Raw genomic sequence first — 20674 nt, forward strand, 5'->3', positions numbered from 1 at the left:
GTATTTAAAACATACAGTGGTATTGACAACATCGACCTGAAGGATATGACGCACTTTATTTACAGGTTTGTAAATGGTTTAAGACCTGAAATTTGTCAGTGGATAAAAGACAATAAAATCTGTTGGCACACTAAGAAAATGGATGAGGTCCTGCGGTACGCTAAGTACTGCGAGGACGAGATGGCAGAAAAGAAAAAGGCCCTTAAGGAGAAGGTTATGTGGGCTCAGGTGAAGCTCGCAGAACAACAGGAAAAACAATTGAGTAACATGGTTAAAAATGCTGAGAACAAAAGTCCTGGGGGAGGGGGTGGAGGAAAGCCCCGGCCCAAATTTAGCAGGGAAGAGGCTATGAAAAAATTTCCCTGCCATCAGTGCGGCGAAATTGGACACTGGCGAAACGAGTGTCCCCAATTAGTCGATGTTAATGAGAAAACTCCTGATTTAATTCCACAGACGCAGAAAGAAAGACCAAGAAAGACTCAACCCCAGGTAAAAACAGTTCAGGTGCCTCGAGCACCCAAACAGGTATACAGGGGAAGACAGGCAGAAAATGAAGAGATAGAGGTTTGGGAAAGCGGGGAGAACAGAAATACAGCAACTTCGCAGTATCTGCTGAATGATACCTTCCTTTGTAATGATCAAGACTGACGGGGCCTGAGAGGGGAGGACGAGGAGTGCGTACTTGGCGCTTCCTTGCCGGTAGACCAGTCTGGACCATATATTGAAGGAAAGGTTGACGGAAATGATGTCACCTTTCTGTTGGACACTGGCGCTACCCGTTCTACTGTAAGAACAGTGGACGTTCCAAACCTACCCCTCTCGGGAGAAAATATCCAAGTAGTAGGTGTATCTAATCAATTGATTAGTACTCCTGTTACCGAACCAATGGAGATTTCAATTGGAAATTTTAAACAGATGCATAGATTTGTCGTCTGTGACACCAGTCCAGTGAATCTACTGGGACGTGATTTGCTGTGCAAAATGAACTGTACCATCTTTTGCACACCAAAAGGTGTTGAAATACAGACCCCAGATGAAGACGGCATTTATAAATTATTATTGCTTAGACCTGACTCAGAAATTAAAAGATTGACCCTGCAGGACTTGCCCCAAGAACTACAGGAAGCCGTAAAGCCAGAGGTGTGGGATTTCACTGGAAAAGATGTGGGTTTGATGAAAGATGTGGACCCCATACAAATAGTCATCAAGGACAATGCAGTATATCCTAACACTAGGCCCTACCGAATGAATGCTGAAGTGAAAGCAGGTGTCACTCTGGAAATACAAAAACTATTGGAAGGAAACATCATACAGGAAGTGATGAGCAGCCCATGCAACTCACCGATTATGGGCATTAAAAAGCCTAGTGGCAAGTATAGGGTAGTGCAGGACCTGAGAAAGGTTAACAAAATTGTAGTTCCTTGCTGCCCTATTGTCCCAAACCCTGCAGTGATATTGTACCAGATTCCTTGGGATGCTGAGTGGTTCACTGTGATTGATTTGTGTCATGCATTCTTTTCGATACCCCTGCACCCCGACAGCAAATTTCTTTTCTCATTTGCCTTCGAGGGTCACGTGTATTGTTGGAACCGGGTCCCTCAAGGGTATACAGAGAGCCCCTCTATCTTTAATCAGATCTTGAAAAAATGTCTAGAGACTTTGATCTTACCTGGGAACTCTGTGTTAGTCCAGTACATAGACGACCTTCTACTGGCGTCTAAAAGTCACCGGGACTGTGTAGTTGACACCATTGCCCTCCTAAACCACCTGTGTGAGAAAGGGCATAAAGTGGCCCCTGACAAACTACAGTTCTGTGCAAAATCAGTGAAATATCTAGGACACCAGATAGAAAAGGGTGTCAGAAAAGTCACTTCAGAAAGAGTGAGAATAATTCAAAAAATGCAGTTGCCCCGTACTCAAAAAGAAGTCAGAATGTTCCTGGGTGTATTAGGGTACTGCAGGCAGTGGATTCTGGGATTTGCAGCCTTAGCCAGGCCCTTGATAAAAATGACCACGAGAGGAATGCCAGATGTTGTACAGTGGGACGATGAAAGTCTAATGGCTTTCACAAGATTGAAAAACTGTCTGTGTACAGCCCCTGCGTTGGGAATGCCAGATTATTCCAAAGAGTTTGCCCTTTTCTGTGACACTCGCGATAATTGCGCATTGTCTGTCCTGACTCAAGAACATGGCACGACCAGAAGGCCTGTGGCTTATTTCTCTGCCACACTGGACCCAGTAGCTGCTGGGTTACCAGGCTGTCTAAAAGCAGTAGCTGCTACCTGTGCAAGTTTGGAACAGAGTGAGTCCATTGTCATGGGACATCCTGTGACTGTGTATGTTTCACATGGAGTGGTAATTCTATTGACCAGAACTAAAACACAGTATCTCACCCCTAGTCGGCTGACTAAATACGAGAGGATTCTTGTGGGTGCAGCAAATGTAAGCATTGTTAGGTGCGGTATTCTGAACCCTGCCACCTTACTCCCCGACCCCTTGGAAATGGAAGGTGGGGATGATGATGAACATGATTGTATTGATCTGACAGAGTTCAGTACCAAGCCACGCCCAGACATAAAAGAAGTACCATTGCCTGAGCATGATAAAGAACTATTTGTGGATGGTTCCTGTCTAAGACATGAATTAGGAGGCTTGAGTGCTGCTTATGCAGTAGTGTCTTTCACAAAAATTGAACAAGCAGGTTACCTATATAACATCAAGTCTGCACAAGTAGCCGAATTGATAGCCATGATAATGGCTTGCAAAATTGGGAAGGACTTACGCATAACAGTGTATACTGACAGTCAGTACTGTTATGGCGTTGTGCATGACTTTGGCCAATTATGGCTGCAGAGGGAATTCATGACTTCCTCAGGTACTCCCATTCGGAATGCAAAAGTTGTTCATGACCTTTTAGAGGCCATCCAGTTGCCCAAAGAACTGGCAGTGGTAAAATGTACTGCTCATCAAAGGAGCATGGACAGAGTATCTCTGGGAAACGATTATGCTGATCGAGTGGCTCAATGGTGTGCCAAAGATCGGTATATTGTAAATCCAAAACGAGGGGGGCCAGGAACCAGCTGCCAGCTTCAGGTGTTTGAGGAAGTGCCTACATGGGATGAGGTGAGAGAGTGGCAGGAGTCGGCTCCTTGGCAAGAAAGGGAGAAATGGAAGGAGGATGGCTGTAGACCGAGACGTGTGGATGGTGTGATTTTGGGCCCAACTGGTATGCCTGTGTTACCCCGACACTTGCTTGGCACAATGGCAAGATTAATACATGAAGGATCACACATTGGTAGGGATGCCATGATTCTGGTATTTCAACAGACTTGGTACAGTAAAAAGTTCAGGAAGGTAGCAGAGTCCCTCTGCCAGAGGTGCCTGTCATGTCAACAGATGAACCCAGGCAAAAGGACAATGGTTGAGCTGAGCAAGATTGGGAGGTCAGGGGGTCCCTTTATAAAGATACAGGTTGATTTCATCACCATGCCCCGTTGTGAAGGGAAACGATATGTCCTTGTCATTGTTTGCGTATTTTCAAAATGGGTAGAAGCTTACCCTACTCCTCAAAGTGACGCACTGACAGTAGCGAAGTGTTTACTAAAAGAACTGATACCTAGGTTCGGAATACCATGCATTATTGAATCAGATAAGGGTGGACATTTCCAGAATGACATACTGGCTGAACTCTGTAAGGCCTTTGGAATAAGGCAGAAACTCCATTGTGCATACCACCCAGAGGCTTCTGGAATAGTGGAACAAGTAAATGGAACTATCAAAAACAGACTAGCAAAACTGACAGATGCTACTGGCATGAACTGGGTGAAGGCCCTGCCCCTGGTCCTGATGGGACTGAGAAGTGTTCCAGACCGCAAGACAGGCCTAAGTCCCCATGAAATCATTATGGGAAGAGTGATGAGACAAGCATGGGTGCCAGGAAGCAAACTGTTGAGTATTACTGATGATTTGGTGCTTGAATACTGCAGAAGATTGGGTGACCAAGTGCGTTCTATCTCTCGCCAGATTGGAGACGACGGCATCCTTAATCCAACGACTCCTCTCCACAACTTGGTTCCAGGAGACTGGGTCAAAATAAAGAAGCACACTCGATCAAGCTGTCTGGCACCAAGGTGGGGAATTAAACGCCAAGTAATCCTGGTAACAACCACTGCAGTGAAAGTCGCAGGTGTTCCCCAGTGGATCCACGCCGGACACACTCAGAAGGTATTGCCAGACAAAGGATTTGAAGAACCAGGGCAACCAGCAGAGGACCCTGAAGGAGCCAGACCAGTAGCAACTGACAACGAGCAGCCCAGCACCAGTCAGGTTGCAGGAACAGCAGACGTTGGCCCAGGAGTAGTTGACTGCGAACTGCCAAGAAACCAGCCTGCTGAAGAGGTCCAGGAAACTGAGCCAGGAGTAGCTGAAGACGAGCTGCCAAGCATATGGCCAGAAGAATGGATACCGATGATTGATCTGACCGAAGATCCTATCAGAACAAGAGAACGACTTAGTGAAGGTAGAGAGTGGACTAGTCAGGAACAGCAAGGCACAGGCGAAGATCCTCAGCCACTTGAGATTCAAATCAAAACTGAGGAAGGAGAAGGTCAGACAGGGACAGAGCACGTGATTGATACAGATCAAGTGAATAAGACTGAACAAGTGCCCGATACTGAACAAGTGCAAGATACAGAACAAGTGTTTGATACTCCTCCATTAACTCCTGATGTGGATAAGGGACAGACTAGACATAGAGTAATAGTTCGAGCAGAAGAAAATCAAGAGATCGAAGTGCTTGAACAGGATCAGATAGAGTTAGAAAAACGGGTTCAGGAAACAGGAACAGAAACAGAGACAATCGAAAGCCAAAAACAAAATATTCCTGAACAAGGCCAGATTAGCAACCAGGCAGAAGAATTTGATGCTAGCCCTGGAACTAGTCAGATAAGGGAAGTAGGAGAAGAAAGTGGAGAAGAATTACCACAAGATAAAGAGAACAAGAGAATAAGGAAAGAGAGTGAAGTCAAAGTACCGACTAAGAGACTAAAGAAAAGAAACAACCTTGAGCCTAGGTTCGTAAAAAGACTGAGACTAAGGATAAAGACAGTGGAAGAAAAACGTGCAGAAGCAAGAAGAAGTGCTCGAATAGCAGAGCAAGAAGAAGACTCTTCCAAAAGAAGGAGTGAGCGAATAAAAAGACAAAACAAAAAGTACAAGTCTCCTGAATGGACACTGGTTTTGGAAGAACTTGAAGATCTTGATATAACTGACGTGAGCGACGGAGAACCTGTCCCAGAGTACTCAGCTGAAGAGGAAGACGAACCACCGTGAATTCGCACAAAGTAAGCTAGTTGTGTAAAAAAGTAAAAAGGAGGGGTGAGAACACTCCTTCTGAGCTAAAATGTCTGATTCAACGGTGAATGGTAGACCTAGTTGCAGCCGTTTTAAGACGTGTTGCAAGGTGTGTATATGTAGTGTAGTAGTACTGATAGTTATCTGGATAGGATTAACAATTTTCATTCCCTTTGCTGTAAGTAAAGATACTAACATTGTCCCTACTGAAGTTGTAAATACTGACAGTGAGGAGCTAACAACACAGAGTGTAGAAAGACATGAGAGAGCATTGAGACAAACTAAACGAGACTTAGAAGCATCAGATGAGGGAGGACTACATTATCATGGAATGAAGAACAGGACACATTTAAATGTTTTCGCAAACTTGTTAATACACTATGTAGAGACTATGGAAATTGAAGATTGCTATGTCTGCATGAAGCTACCTACTTCGGTGGCTGAAGGCGTGACATACCATCATCTGCCATTGACATATGGAATTTCCTGTAGCATTTTAGCTAGTTTATTTTACAAAAGGGGACCGTTACAGTATTATTACTCTAACAATGACGTGATCTTTTCTGAACTGCCTATACGTGGGAACTTGAATCCTGTACATACCAAAACTGACACCATAAGATATATGGGAGACTACTTTCTGACTATAGGGAACATTGACATAGCAGATGCACACAGAGATAACTTGACTTGTTCTTTGCGTGAGCAGGAAAAAATGTTCCTGAACATGGCAGAGAAAAGGAGAATTAAAATTCAGAAGAAGGCTAATGACGAAAGTCAGAAAAAGCCAAAGTGGGCAGAAAACATGGAAGGCACCTCATCTGGTGGAGCGGGTCCTGCTCTGTTGCTGGATTTTGAAAAGAAAGGCAAGCTATGTCTTCACCGCGAGAGGACTAGCTATTATAATAATGTTTTCATTGGTTCCAGTGAATGCGAACATAATTACAAGGTAATTGGAGGTTGGGGTTTCAAAAATGGGTCAGAGCCTGTGTTTCCTGGAATTTATTACATTTGTGGGGACAAGGCTTATTTCAAATTGCCGGATCACTGGTATGGGAGCTGCTACTTTGGCATTGTTTTCCCGAAAATATACCATGTGAATGGAAAAGCTGGAAGCAATGAAGATACTAACGGCTTAGTGCGTAGTAAAAGAGAAAGTATAGGTGAAATTATGGGTAGTATTTTCAGTGCACTGATACCTGGAGTGGGAGTGGTTCTGAACACTCACAGAATTTGCAAATTGTCTACTATAGTAGATGTGCTGTCTACTGAAACAGCTCATGGATTTCTGCTGGTCAATACTGAAATGGTTGCGATCAGATCAATGGTTTTACAAAATCGACTTGCTCTTGACACCTTATTAGCGAAAGAGGGCGGAGTCTGCCGGATGTTGAAGGCGCAACATTGTTGCACTTATATTCCGGACAAAAGTGTACAGATCAAAAGATATGTGAAAAACATTACTAATTTGGCAAAGGAACTCAAACCACTCGAGGTTGATAGTGCCTGGAAGAGACTGGTAGATGGTCTCTCAAATGTAGGTCATTGGCTTGCTAGCATAGGTAAAGGCTTATTATTCAAAATTCTGATGCCAATTGGTATTATAGGTCTTATTATACTTTCCATTTTCTTATGCTGTAAATACCGCAAGCGCACCAAAAAGCACGAGGTTAATGCAAGAGGAGTGAAACGAAGTGTGGATGAGATTGAATTAGAGGAAGTGAATGATCAGATATACAAAAAGGTGAAGACTTCTCACCCTGCTAAAACTGAAAGAGAAAAGCTAGAACGGTTGCTGGAAGAAATAGAACTTTATAAAGTGTGAAAGAAAGTTGGCATCTGGTTCCATTATAATTTGTGATGATAGTAGATATCATCAAAGAGGGGATTGATGAAGCAAAGCTTCGCATATTTTGCGGCTTGCCGAAATCAAGAACCTCGTTAATGTATAACAAGGTAATAAATGTACGTCTTACTAACATTCATATTAAGTTTGAGTAAAGTTTATGACGCTTGCCTATGTGTATTTCTAATGAATTTAATCCATGTCCTCTAAAATGGCCGCCGCTTGTATTTTAGTTACTGCGCATGCGTCAGCCACACTCACGTGTCCTGACGCGTCTGCAGAAGTGGAGGGAAAGTTGTGCGCATGCGTAATTCATAGCTGTGCTTATCATGTGGTACAGCTCGTGCCACTGCTCTTGTGTCCGTCTCAATGTAGCTAACATTTAATTGCATAAGTTTATATCTTGATGATGAGTTAAAAGTACCAACCCTGTGATGTGTTTTTCATAATGACATTATTATGTATTAATTTGTTTTCGCTTACTTTTCATGTACCGCGGGAAATGGGGGTCTGAGTGAGAGGAGAGCCATATTGGAGGTCCCTTCTGCGCCTGTGCAACATTCGGCAGCACGAGGGACCTTGGCTGATGGAACATAGCCAGCTGGCAGTGATGGGCGAGATGCTCCTGAGAAAGTCACCTCTGCCCTGCGAGAACAGCGAATGTGGCTCCTTATGTGATACATTGTATTGTTGCGCTACTGTTAGCTCATGGGAACCCCAAATCTGCTAGGCGGTACCCAAATATGTTAATGAAGGCTTCAATTCGCGTATTGTGATTGGTGTGTTACCCAAACCCTACCTTAGGACCAATCGAAATTGAGGGATTCTGACACTTTGCAACATTGGGGGGTGGTACACTGTCCCCAAACTGTATATCTACCCTGGGTTCACCTAGTGAACCGTCCGACTTGTCTGGTTTAGCTGACCTGTCACTGACCCAACGCACTCAATAGGTGACCGAAGATACAGAGCGCTGCGGAGCACTCTGTCCGAATTTGACCATAGACTAAGGTTTTACTGAACCTTAAAGTGCTGGCAAGGCACTTAACTGGGAGTTCGTTGACCCAATCGGGGTCTTGATCGATAACTGCAGAGCGGGTGGAGCGCAGGCGTTGCTTCCGAACTGTGGGTTCCGGTCCTGTCCTGAAGAGGGTCCTGTCCTGAGGGTTTGCTGTCCTGTCCTGAGGGTCCTGTCCTGATTCCTATTCCGAGGGTATCCTGTCCTGGGTGTCTATTCTGCACCTGCTGTCCTTTGAGGGTTATCCTTCCTTGAGGGTTTCCTGTCCTTAACTGACCCGTGGCCAGGGTTTGGTTTCCACACCTTTTTCTAGGTAAATATTACTCTGAACCTCTTGAAATTCTTGCACCTTCTGAATTTCTAACTTTTGCTTAAATAAAGTTCAACATTGCATATGTTATATTTCCATGCCTTTCCGCAACTATTGAACAGTCATTTATAATTTTGCAAAGTTATTCCTATGTCTTCTCAATTGTTAGAAATTATATTTTGCATAGCAGTGTGTCATTTTCTGATATGGTCTAGAACTTCGTTGCCTAGATTGTTCAAAGGCCCCTTCACCTTAAGTGAAGCGTGTTATTCATTATAAGCTCTTCTACAGTAATACACACATAGTCTATCCCTGTTTAGATAATACTGACTTGCATAGTATCTTTTCTCGTTACATTTTACTAATACTTGATGATTACTCTGTCATTATTTCTTTCTGCCTATGTGATTTACGTTATCTTGGTTATTGATTGCCTTATTTTGCTGTATCTCATGCAAGAAAATATTGAACTTTAGATAAACATTTTAAAACTTCCAGTTGTCCGTGGTCATTTAAACAGTATTTGAATGATATTGGTTGGGTTTGTATTTTGCTGCCTTTTCCTTTACAGCTAGCTCCCTGATTCATTGTGGTCATTAGGCACCCGCATCGGTGGATGGTAAGTCGGGTGCACTGAAAATTGGTAGCAGGGAACACACACACCAACCTGATGGAGCTCGTGAAGTCACCTGATCGATGTATATGGTGATTTGAAAGGTATATGGGCCCTGAAGCCGGAAACGGCGAAAACTGTTGGTCGGGTGGCCTCGCGCGCTCTATCAACCCCACCGCACAGTTCGTATCATTAAACCGTTATCTCACTTTAATTTATGGCGCCATAAATTAAAGTGAGATAACGGTTCTTTTCTTTTACATAGCTCCTTCTCTGTGGCTGTTGAAACACACATAACCTCTCTTCTTTTGTTTACACATTGATAACCGGGGACTAAGAGAGTGTTCTTTATCCTCCCTGCCTCTCCCTTTGATTTGTTATAGCATGTGAAAGATGCCATCGCTGTAGATAAACCCAAGTTCCTGCCAGTGGGAGGGAACTCCAGACTATTCTCCGTGATCTGGAGCCACGATTTGATCAATGGATCTGTCCATGATTAATATAGACGACAGACTCTTATTTGTGTGTGCATGTATAGTTGGATCTATGCATACGGGGACAGTTGAAGAGAGGAAGCAATGCCGCCGATAATACCCAAATATACAAAATATAATATTCGTGATATCTAAAGTGAGCAATGTGAAGACCGTGTTCAATGTGTTTTCCTTTGCCCTTTCTCCTTCTCATTCAAACAACTAATTTGTTGAGTACCTCAGGGATCTGTCTTGAGTCCGCTGCTCTTTAATATCTACCTTGCCCTTTTGACTGCTCTTACATCCACTTGGGGTGTTCTCCTTCAAAGAACAATCCACTGCAGCCTTCCATAAATTTAAGGAATGCTTAAAAAACATTGCTGTTTGGATGAACAAAACTTGTTTGAAACTAAATGCAGACAAGACAGAGGTCTTGTTCTTCAGTCAAGCATCTGTTCCCTCATCGTGCCTTTGGTGTCCTAGAGAGTTGGGCCTCCCGCCTGTGCCTAAGCACTTAGTAGAAATCTTGGAGTTAGGGGCGAGAAGGACATTTCCTTTACAGCGCAAGCCCGGCAAACCTCTACTAGCTGTTTTGGGGAAAATGGGATCCATCAGGAAATTTTTACATTTCCTGTGGGACGATAGCCGTAGGATTACGATCAATGCACTGGTAACATCTCAGCTGGATTATGCCAATTGCCTCTATCTGGGGTTGCCTGGCTACCTGACCCGCAAGTTGTAAAAGATTCAGAATGCGGCTGAGAGGCTAATCCGCCGGATCCCTTTTCACCAGCACTTTTCCCCTCACTTGAGACACCTTCACTGGCTCTCAGTGGCCAGGAGGATTGAGTTCAAGGCACTCACCCTTGCTCTTTGGGCCACTCATGGCAAGTGCCCATGCTACCTCAAGTTGAGACTGAGCCTATATCGACAGGAGTGGACCTTAAAATCAAATCAGCAGTGCTCCTTTATGTCCCACATTTTGGCAAAGATGATACAAGGGGGTAGGAGTTTAGAAAGGCCCTAAAAACCTGGCTCTTTAGGTAGGGGGTCAGTGTCAAGAGCTGCTCTCTCTAGTCTGTTTTGCTTTTGCCGGGACACCTAGGTCATGGGAGCTGTGTGCTTTGTAAATGGCCATTGATTGATTAATACTTATTTTTTAATTATTTAACTGATAATTATTTATGTTATTTGTATAAATAATTGGGTATAGGATGGGAAGTTAATTATTTATAGTCATTTAAAATCATTTAATATTATAAATAATTATTTAATTGATAATTAATTATGTACATTGTGTATTGTATATATTTTTGAGGGGTATTTTGTGGTTTGTGTATGAGTAAAGGATATAAAGGATGTGTATTTTTAATTTGTAAAAATTGTTTAAATGATAATTATTTATGTAAATATGTAAAGTATTAATAAGTTATATGTGCAAGTTTTATTTGTAGGGTGCCACAAAGAACTGTCTGTGGCTTCTGGAGGGCCACACCAGTGCCTGCAGGGGATGGCGATGTGTTGATAGGGGGACACAGAGCAGATGCATGCTAAGGATAAGTTGTCTAGAAAACATTCTTTGAATCTTTACCTTTAATGTAGTTAACCTGCAAATATAGTAGGCCCGTTTCACAGCTTCCTGAATGTTTCTTGTTTCTGCTCTGTCAAGTGAACAACAGTCCGTGTTCCTGTTAACCAAGGTCAACAATTAAAGGTCAGAAGGGCTGCATGCGGCCCGTGGGCCATACTTTGAGTATCTAATAAACCAAAGAGAATGAGAGGTCTAGAGTGAGTGGTCTATACAAGTAACTATGAGAGCAGGCTACAACAAGTCTTTAGAGTCGCAGATGGCTGAGATATTCCCATCAAACCACCCATTTTTTGGCGGAGTCTCATCATGTGGGAAAGTTGTTACAACATCCGTTAGTACAGCCCAAACCATCCAGTGATGGTGCGGAAAATGGATGAAACAATAGACACTCTAGCCAAGTGCTGCTCATGAGGTGGTGTTTGAAGTGAATGTGCAGTGCTGTGGTGAAAAAATTAAAATTAGCGACTCAGACAAAACAAAATTTATTAGACATGTCTGAGTGTTAATGTTAAAAACACGCCTGGTAGTTGAAGCTTATGACTACGCTATGGCGCTGTGCAGGTGGTCGACATGTTTCAGCCTTTTAGACATTTATTTGTCAGGGCTTTCTTCAGGACCTAGATTGTAAGCTACTGCAGCAAGTATGAGTGAATATCAAAACTAAAAAGTGAAGAAAAAGTTAGTAATTTAAGGAAAGCATATATCTACCATGAACTTGGAGCCCCAATGTCCATGTGGAAGGTAAATACTCTATTTCAATCCTGTGAAAAGATATAAAAACAAACATCCATGTACATGTATATAGTCACATTCTCACATGAAACTGTATAAACCATACACAAAAACAGGGTGAATTGCGCCTTGTTTGCTTAAGAGTAATTTTGACTTATTCACAAAACATATTTTTCTGATTGTGAATACTCACCACACATTTGTGAGGAGAAAACCTCACCTCGCCCGGCATCCGCTCGGGAATATGAGGCCCCGCTCTAAGGTGAATCAGAAAGCAAATATTTATAATAAATTAAATGCCTCCTACTTCTAGTTTTGTAGCATCCTATATATCAAACCAATAGCTGTGAACAAAGTTAAGTATGCTCCATGACCAAACTTCCCCAGAACTGGGTATTCTGATAGGGTATTTCTTATCAATAGATACCTATAGTAACTTTATGAGATTTTCAAAAAAAGGGATACTTTAGGAAAAGATATTTAAGAGGCTATACTAGGAGAACACTAATAGGGCGCCAAAAATAGTCTTACCTGTCCGTCGGTACCTCTCTCAGGCGTCCGAGAGGAAGTGGAGGTACCGAACGGAACAGGACGCACCCTTTAAATAGTCCTACCAATTAGCATAATTGGCCTATCGAGGTGGGACTGGCTCATCGAATCAGGAAGATTCCGCAAAACCCGGAAATCTTTATCCATCGGGTTTTGCCGCTATACAGCTTGAGCATGCGCTGTTGTATTTAACATGAACACGGCACTGTTCAAACGCGCATGCGTATAGTGAAAAGTAGCGCGTATATCGCGTCAAGCAGATGGCGAAACACTAGTCACCCGCGCAGCTAACTGACCCCAATGTAGCTAGCGCATGCGTTGTTATATTTAGCATGGCACTGTTCAAACGCACATGCGTAAAATGAAAAAGAGAGCGCATACCGCGTCAGGCAGTTGGCGAAGCACTAGTCATACGCGCAGCCGTCTGACCACCGATGTGTCTGGAAATGTATCTCGTTTATTTGCTTTGCAATGAATGCAGACCTGACGTTAGAAAGGGATCTGGCATTATTTATGTCAAATGGGTTTATTGATAGCCTGAATTCAAAAAGTCAGAAAACATTTTGTCAAGGACAGAGCTGATGTAATATAACAGCATTTTGACAACCATAATTCTGTCGGGCCGAAAAAAGCTGGACTTTTATAATCAGATAGTCCTTGTTGTATTAAACAGTGGGAATTATAAACCATTATTCCCAGTCATAATAGATATTAGGGAATATAGCCAGACGCTCGCTAATTAAACTGAAATCCAGGGGATGGAGTCGTTTAACCCAATGCTGTCGCTCCGGAGCTTAAATATCCATTTCTGCTCTTTGATGAATAGAAACTTTGTTTTATCACTGATGTGGGATGGAATATGCGGATGTTCCAAAATCACCCATCTGAGGTCTTCGGCTTGATGTTTCTTCTTCTCCAAATACTTTGAGTATCCTTGAGGTAAAGGGTGGGAAGTTAGTAACATATAATTAATGTAATCTTTGTTAGTAATACTAATTGTTTAATTGATTATTAATTATGTAAATTTTTTAAATAATGTTTTTTTTAATTTATATATTAGGTGTGGGTTGTTTGTTTTATATGGACAAAAGGTGAAAAGGTAATTAAATGTAATTGTTTCATTAGTAGTTAATTAGTATTATTATTTTATTCGTTATTTAATTATGTAAATTGTGTAAATATTATACATTTACATATACTATTATAGATGTGTGGTGTGTAGCTTGTAGAGGTATAGGGTAAAAAGTTATGTGAGTAATAAAATTAAACAGAGTAACTTTTACATTGGGGATGGAACGCATCCAGGTCACACTCACCCTCACAACGGATACGTTTCACACGCTCTGGAAGCCTTTACTTACACTTCTGTCCCAAGAATTTCATGAAATCACCTGTCCTAAGTACCTCCGCTTACTACGCCTGACAGAACACCTCGATGCGACCACTCAGACCGATACGAACACTCGGTGAGTCGCCCTCTCTAATGCAGCCTTTCCTCACACACTATGGCACACTGGTTGTGGTAGGGGGGTTTTTGGGTATTGGGTGGGAGTGTTCTTTTTCTTCCATTTTAGGTGTGTGCTAATTACAACGCGCAGAAAGAGACTGGACGTTACAGTGACTCTGGGGACTGTCATAGCCAGTGTGGCGGCCACAAACTATTCCGCATTACATACGATATAGGTTGGGTCCTATGGTGAGGGTCCCTTTACAGGTTGGCTGTTTCTATTTGTCGCCGCGATATGGCTCTGTGTTTTCTGCATTGTATGCTTTGTTTGACACCAATAAAACAAATTTAAACAAAAAAAAAAAGAATGCAATAGGTTGCGCCTTTTGTTGGGTTGAAGCCATTTGCTTTGCTATACAATACCATTAGCAAAGCAAATGGCTTTGGCTTGGCAGGGGGCGAGACCTGTTGCATTTTTATTGCTTGTTTGTCTTCCTTTGTGCAGGTCTCCCCTTGTGCATGGGCTCTGTCCGTTCCCATCTGTCATCTTTGGTTCTTGCCTGTGTCTTTCCCCTCTGTGGCTCATTCTGTTTTTGGAGTATGGTGGTTCTTCCCGAAGAGGTTTCATTTTTTAATTTTTTTATTGTTGTTGGCAAAAAAAAACTTTGCCTCGCACGATCTGTATTCTCTTGACGACTGGAAGCAGGGAGTGGTTAACCCACACAAAAAATGTGTGTCATTTTTAGGAAAAGATCAATTCTTGTCCAATTTGTGCTGGAACCTGCTCACAGTTTCTGAGAGCTCATCTTCTTTGAAAAAGAGACCTGTACTGCCTTGGACTTTGTAACTTGACTGGGTTTGCTGCAAAATGCAGTCACTAGGCTAGTAATGCCCACCAGTACTGATGAGAAGCTAACCCTCACCATAATGGGCCCCTCTAATACCAATTTAGGAGGGGAACACTCTAGTATAAATCTTTATGTGAGTTACCCATGGAAGGAAAGTACAGAGCGTATTTGGACTCCTGGTATTCTGGAAGACTTTTGGAAACCTGATCCGTTACTAAGATACTGGAGAGCCTTTTCAAACCAGATTGGGTATCAAAGGTGTTCTCTTGCCTCGTAATGACACTGAACAGGATTGAACACTATGGGGTCGTAGAGCCAAAGCTCCTTTTTTCCAAATCCCTCCAGTTAGAAGTCAATCCAAGGAAACATCCTACCCTGCCTGCATGTTGTACTCTAGTGGGGTGAAGGTCAAGTTTAAAAAAGAAAATGATGCACAGAGTGTTGCCAGATCTTCCTTTTGGGAGTTACTTGTTCAGCTCATAAGCAGAAGGATCATTCCGAGACCAAGTTGGTATCAGTAGCCTTACTGTACCAGACAAAGAAGTTTGGACTAAGCATTATTACACACACTCCGTCTTTGTATACTTCAGTTTTGGATATTGCAGCCCAGTTTTCTGGCCGTCTTCTTTTTTTTTCTTAAAACCTATATTGGTTTTTAGATCTGACATAGGTTGGTGAATTGTATGTGGATGTGGTAAGTGCAATAGCTAGGCAGGACAAGGGATCTCCCCATCAGTCAATTCACAGTAGCAGCCGTGTCAACACAAACCGCTCTTCCGTGGTGAGTCCTTTATTGTTCCTTGGCGTGTCTCTAATTCAGTACCCATCTATAACAGGTACTGCTGCCTTTAAATACAGAATAACAGTTTAAATTGAAGATTTGGATCGCCACTAATCAGTGAGTGCCATAAATGATGGTAATCAAAAGTCACATAATCTGTTTAAAAGTCTTCATTTGGTCTTCATACAATAAAGATAAAAACATCAACAACAAAAAAAAAGAGTAACTTTTTTTACTTTTACATTGTAATTTATTATTGCAATTGCAAATTATGTTATCCATTTTAATTGTAAATAATATTGTACTTATTGTCTGTTATTATTTTGATAATAGTGTCTGGTATTTTGATAAAAGATAATATTTTTGTTAATTTATAATATGTAATAAACATTGTAATAAATACATAATTTGTTATTTAAAAAAAATGATTTTTAATATTTAAATATTTTTATTTTTTGTGTTAAACTAGTTTTTAAATTATTTATCTTACTTGAAGTGAATTTTACCCTTCCATAATCCAACACTTTCCCTACTGTTACACTGACTATAGTGGAAATAATCAATGTTACCTCTCCGCAATCTAACACTTTCCCTACTGTTGCACTGAGCGGGTTGGAAAAAGTAAATTTTACCCCTCCGTAATCCAAGACTTTTTGCTACTGTTGCACTGACTGGAGTGGGAATAGTAAACGTTACCCCTCCGTAATTCAACACTTTCTCTACTTTTATATTGAATGGAGTGGGAACAGTAAATTTTACCATTCTGCAATCCAACACTTTCTCTACTGTTGCACTGACTGTAGTGGGAATAGTACATTTTACCCATCCGTAATGCAACACTTTCCTTACTGTTGCACTGACTGGAGGGGGAATACCAAATTTTTCCCCCTGCAATCCAACAATTTCTCTGCTATTGCACAGACTGGAGTGGGAATAGTAAATTTTACCCTTCTCTAATCCAACACTTTACCTACAGTTATATTGAACTGAGTAGGAATGGTACATTTCACTACTCCGCAGTCCAACACTTTCCCTACTTTTGCATTGACTGGAGTGGGAATAGAAAATGTTACCCTTCCAAAATCCAACACTTTCCCTACTGTTTCAATGATTGGTGTGGAAATACAAAATGTTACCCCTCCGCAATCCTACACTTTCCCTACTGTTGCACTCTTTGGAGTGTGAATAGTACGTCTTTACACCTCCGACATCCAACACTTTCTCTCCTGTTTCATTGATTGTTTCAAAGTTGGCGGCAGCGCCAATAGCCGCTATCCTTGCTAATCTTTTCAATCAGATGTTTGAAGTAGGGGACTTTCCAACATGCTGGAAACGGGCATCCATTGCCCCTCTGCTAAAAAAACCCTCTCTGGATATCGCCGATCCTAATAGCTATCGGCCCATTGCCAGACTACCGCTGCCAGCCAAACTTATAGAAAAAGTTATGAACTCCCAGCTGTGAGCATTCCTGGGGGCCACCCAGGGCCTGGACATAGCGCAACATGGGTTCAAGGAAGGTCACAGCACCGAGTCCGCCCTGATTAAATCAACCGAAGAAATCAGGAAGGTGATGGATGCGGTGGGCACTAGTCCTCCTCGATCTCACCGCAGCCTTCGATACGGTCCACCACAGTATTTTGGTGGACCGCTTGGAGGACTGCGGGATCCAGGGTAGGGCCCTGAGCATCCTGAAAGCCTTTCTCACCAACAGGGTTCAGGTGGTGGCCATGGGAGAGTTTGAGTCAAGCCTTTTCGAGCTCCCGGGGGGGGGTTCCTCAGGGATCCTCTTTAAGCCCCACCCTTTTTAATATATATGTCTCCTCTCTCGCCCCGGTCATCCGATCATACAGGTTTGAATTAACATCTTATGCAGATGATACTCAGATCATGGTATCACTGCTTCCGGGGAGAGAAGATGGTGTAGCCTCTAATTTTCAGGATTGTATGGCAGAAGTCAGTACTTGGATGGCCAGAAACTGCCTAAAACTGAACTCGTCCAAAACTGAGGTTTTACTTTTCGACTCCAATGTCAACTTCTGGAGTCCCAAGTGGTGGCTCGAAGAGATGGGAACCCCCCCCCCCCCCCCCTCCAGTAACCAAGGTTAAGAACTTGGGAGTCCTGATCGATAACCAGCTCTCCTTCAAACCCCAAGTTAATGCGCTGACCTCCTCCATCCACTGGTCTTTGAAAATCATCCGGAAGATTCTTCCCTTTCTACCGGATGGGTGCAAGAAAACGGTGGTGACGGCACTTGTGCTCTCCCGCCTCGACTATTGCAACAGTTTATTCCTTGAGGCCCAACAGGGACTGCTTAACAAACTGCAGGTTTTGCAGAATGCTTCAGCCCGTCTTGTTACGGGCCTACCAAAGTTTGCCTCCGTCGCCCGGGAACTTGTGAAGCTACACTGGCTCCCAGTGCGTAAACGGATAACTTTTAAATCACTGTGCATAGTCTTCAAGGCGGTCCATGGTTTAGGCCCATCGTTTTTGCAACAGCATTTCCAGTGGTGCAAGCCGGGTAGACATCTCAGGTCGGCCAGCTTGGGGCTGATCAGGACACCACGCATTAGGAAAGTACGCTGGGGGGGCAAAAGTTTTGTCCGAGGTGCAGCTTACGCCTGGAATGCCCTACCAACGGCATTGAGACAGAGCACGGATCTGCTGTCTTTTCGGAAAAGTCTTAAAACGTGTTTTTTCACTCATTAGGTTGGAGGCTTGAAGCCACGGGAGCTATCACTAAAGCGCCAGGACACCGGTTGGTAACAGTGCACTTTATGAATGATATAAATGATATAAATAAATTGTAGCGGGGATTGTAAATTTGACACCTCCTGTGTTCGGCACTTTGTATACTATTTATAAGTTATAGTGGGAATAGTATATAACTTAATTTTAAAATGTGGTAGTTTACTTGATATTGTTCACATTTATATTTATAAGTTGTTGGTTGTTTAAAATGATAATAATCATAACTATTAATGTTTTTTTTATTTTTAGTAAATTCAGATATTATTATTTTGTTTGAGTTTTTTATTTTGTAAAATAATGTTTGTTTTTTAAATATTTGATGTTATTGAATATATGTGTATATATTTTTTTATATTTTTACATTTAAAAAAGTCTTACAAAATAATAAAAATGTAAAATATTAATTTAGTAATATATGCAAATTAGATATATAAATACAAATATGGATATTACTACATATGTTTGTTTACATTTTCAGAACAGTAATATTTTTATATTTTTTTAAAAGAATTAGTAAATATATTTTATTTTGATTATATTAGTTTTATTATTTTATTTAATTCATGTTTATTATTTATTTTTACATATTTTTAAAAATCAATATTTTAGATTACTATATTAGTGAAAACAATATTTTTTTCAATAGTTTTGTAATTATAATTATAAGTATGGAGAGTCTATAATTTTTAAATCAATATTTTTTACCAAATATTTTTGTATGCAGATATTTTGGTAGTCCATATTTTGTCAGTGATCTCTTAGAGTACTGAATGATCTATTGCATTTTGTATGGATTTACTTTCTATGCGCAGAGGGATATCTAATTATAAACAGGCTTTTGAGATCTGCCTTAGTGACACAGCTACCCCAGATAGCATATTGACTTCTTGTCAAGTAATATCATGCGCCGTAAGGGAGGCATTATTTGTTTAGAAGTCAAAAACACAGGGATGGTTCGACCCAAGTTGTACTTGAGCCTACTCCAATCTAAAAGAAGCTTTACATGAGGTGCCAAGAAACCCAGATGTTGTGAGGCAGGCAAGAAGAGAATATAGGTTAGCAATTAAGAATTGAAAGCTGGGTTTGAGAAACAACGCATGGGATTCTCTGCATACAGCCTCCTTAAGGTGAGATAGTGTGGCATTTTGGAAAGCTGTTAAAGCACCTTTTTTGACCCCTGGAGATGGCTCCACAATAGAAATTGTGGTAAAGGAAGATAAATGGATAAAACACTTCTCAAAGGTATTTAATGGGCTGGGTGGAATTGATAAAGATAAAGAAGCTACTACCCTGGATTCCTTGACCCAATATTCTGGTCTTCAATTTACTTTGGATGAGGTGAATCGGGCTATCCATGTAAGCTTGGGTGGGAAGACCCCAGGCCCATCTGGTGTCCTGGTAGATCTATTTAAGTCGAATATGGCCCTATGGGGGTCAATTATCACCTAGGTTATTAATGCCAGTAGTTCTGCACCTTTTTTGCCAACCTGGGTCAAATCGGTCATCGTACAAATATTTAAAAAGGGAAATCATGAGGACCCGAATGTTACAGGCCCATTTCACTTCTGCGCTCCATGACTAAGGTAATGGGTCGAATAATACTTGAATGATTATATGTGAGGGCCGAGCAATAATAAAGTCCTCTCTGACATCCAATATGGCTTCGGGAAGGGCATGGGGAGGATAGAGCAGAGTTTGAATTTAAGCATCCTTATTGGGAAATTATGCAGGTTAAGGAAGGAAGGCTGTTTTTAGCTTTTGTGGATCTCACAGCAGCTTTTGATTGTGTAAAACATGCTAAGCTCTGGGAGATCCTTCAGGATTGGGGGTGGAAGCCTCAATTATACATTTTCTTAAACGCTTCTATAGTAAGGCTCGGGCGCGAGTTCGGTTCGACCTGAGCGATGGTTGCACTTCCCCCATTCTTGTTAGGAGGGGGCTAAGGCAAGGATGCGTCCTGGCCACTTCCTTTTTAATCTTTACATTAACGGCCTGGGCGACGCTTTGCTAAAGGATAAAAAAGATTTCCCTCAGATATCTGGACGCCCTATACCCGCAATCTTATATGCAGACAATGCGGTTATAATGTCAGGTACGCAAATCGGTCTGTAAAGGGTGTTACACAGTTTCTCCAAATTTATGAATGACCTGGGTCTCAAGGTGAATACCACAAATACTTTTATAATGAGGTGTGGCCGTGGCAGACATAGATGTAGGGATATGTTTGCGGACGGCCAGGTAATAGGGCCGACAAAGTGATTCTCGTATTTAGGAATACTCTTTGATCAAAACGATATATGAGCCCAAGCTGTATCAGCAAAAAAACGATTATTTTCGAGAACAATTAATGCTCTCGTTGATTTTT

Source organism: Lissotriton helveticus, chromosome 6 (assembly GCF_964261635.1).
Source record: "Lissotriton helveticus chromosome 6, aLisHel1.1, whole genome shotgun sequence".
NCBI lineage: Eukaryota > Metazoa > Chordata > Amphibia > Caudata > Salamandridae > Lissotriton > Lissotriton helveticus.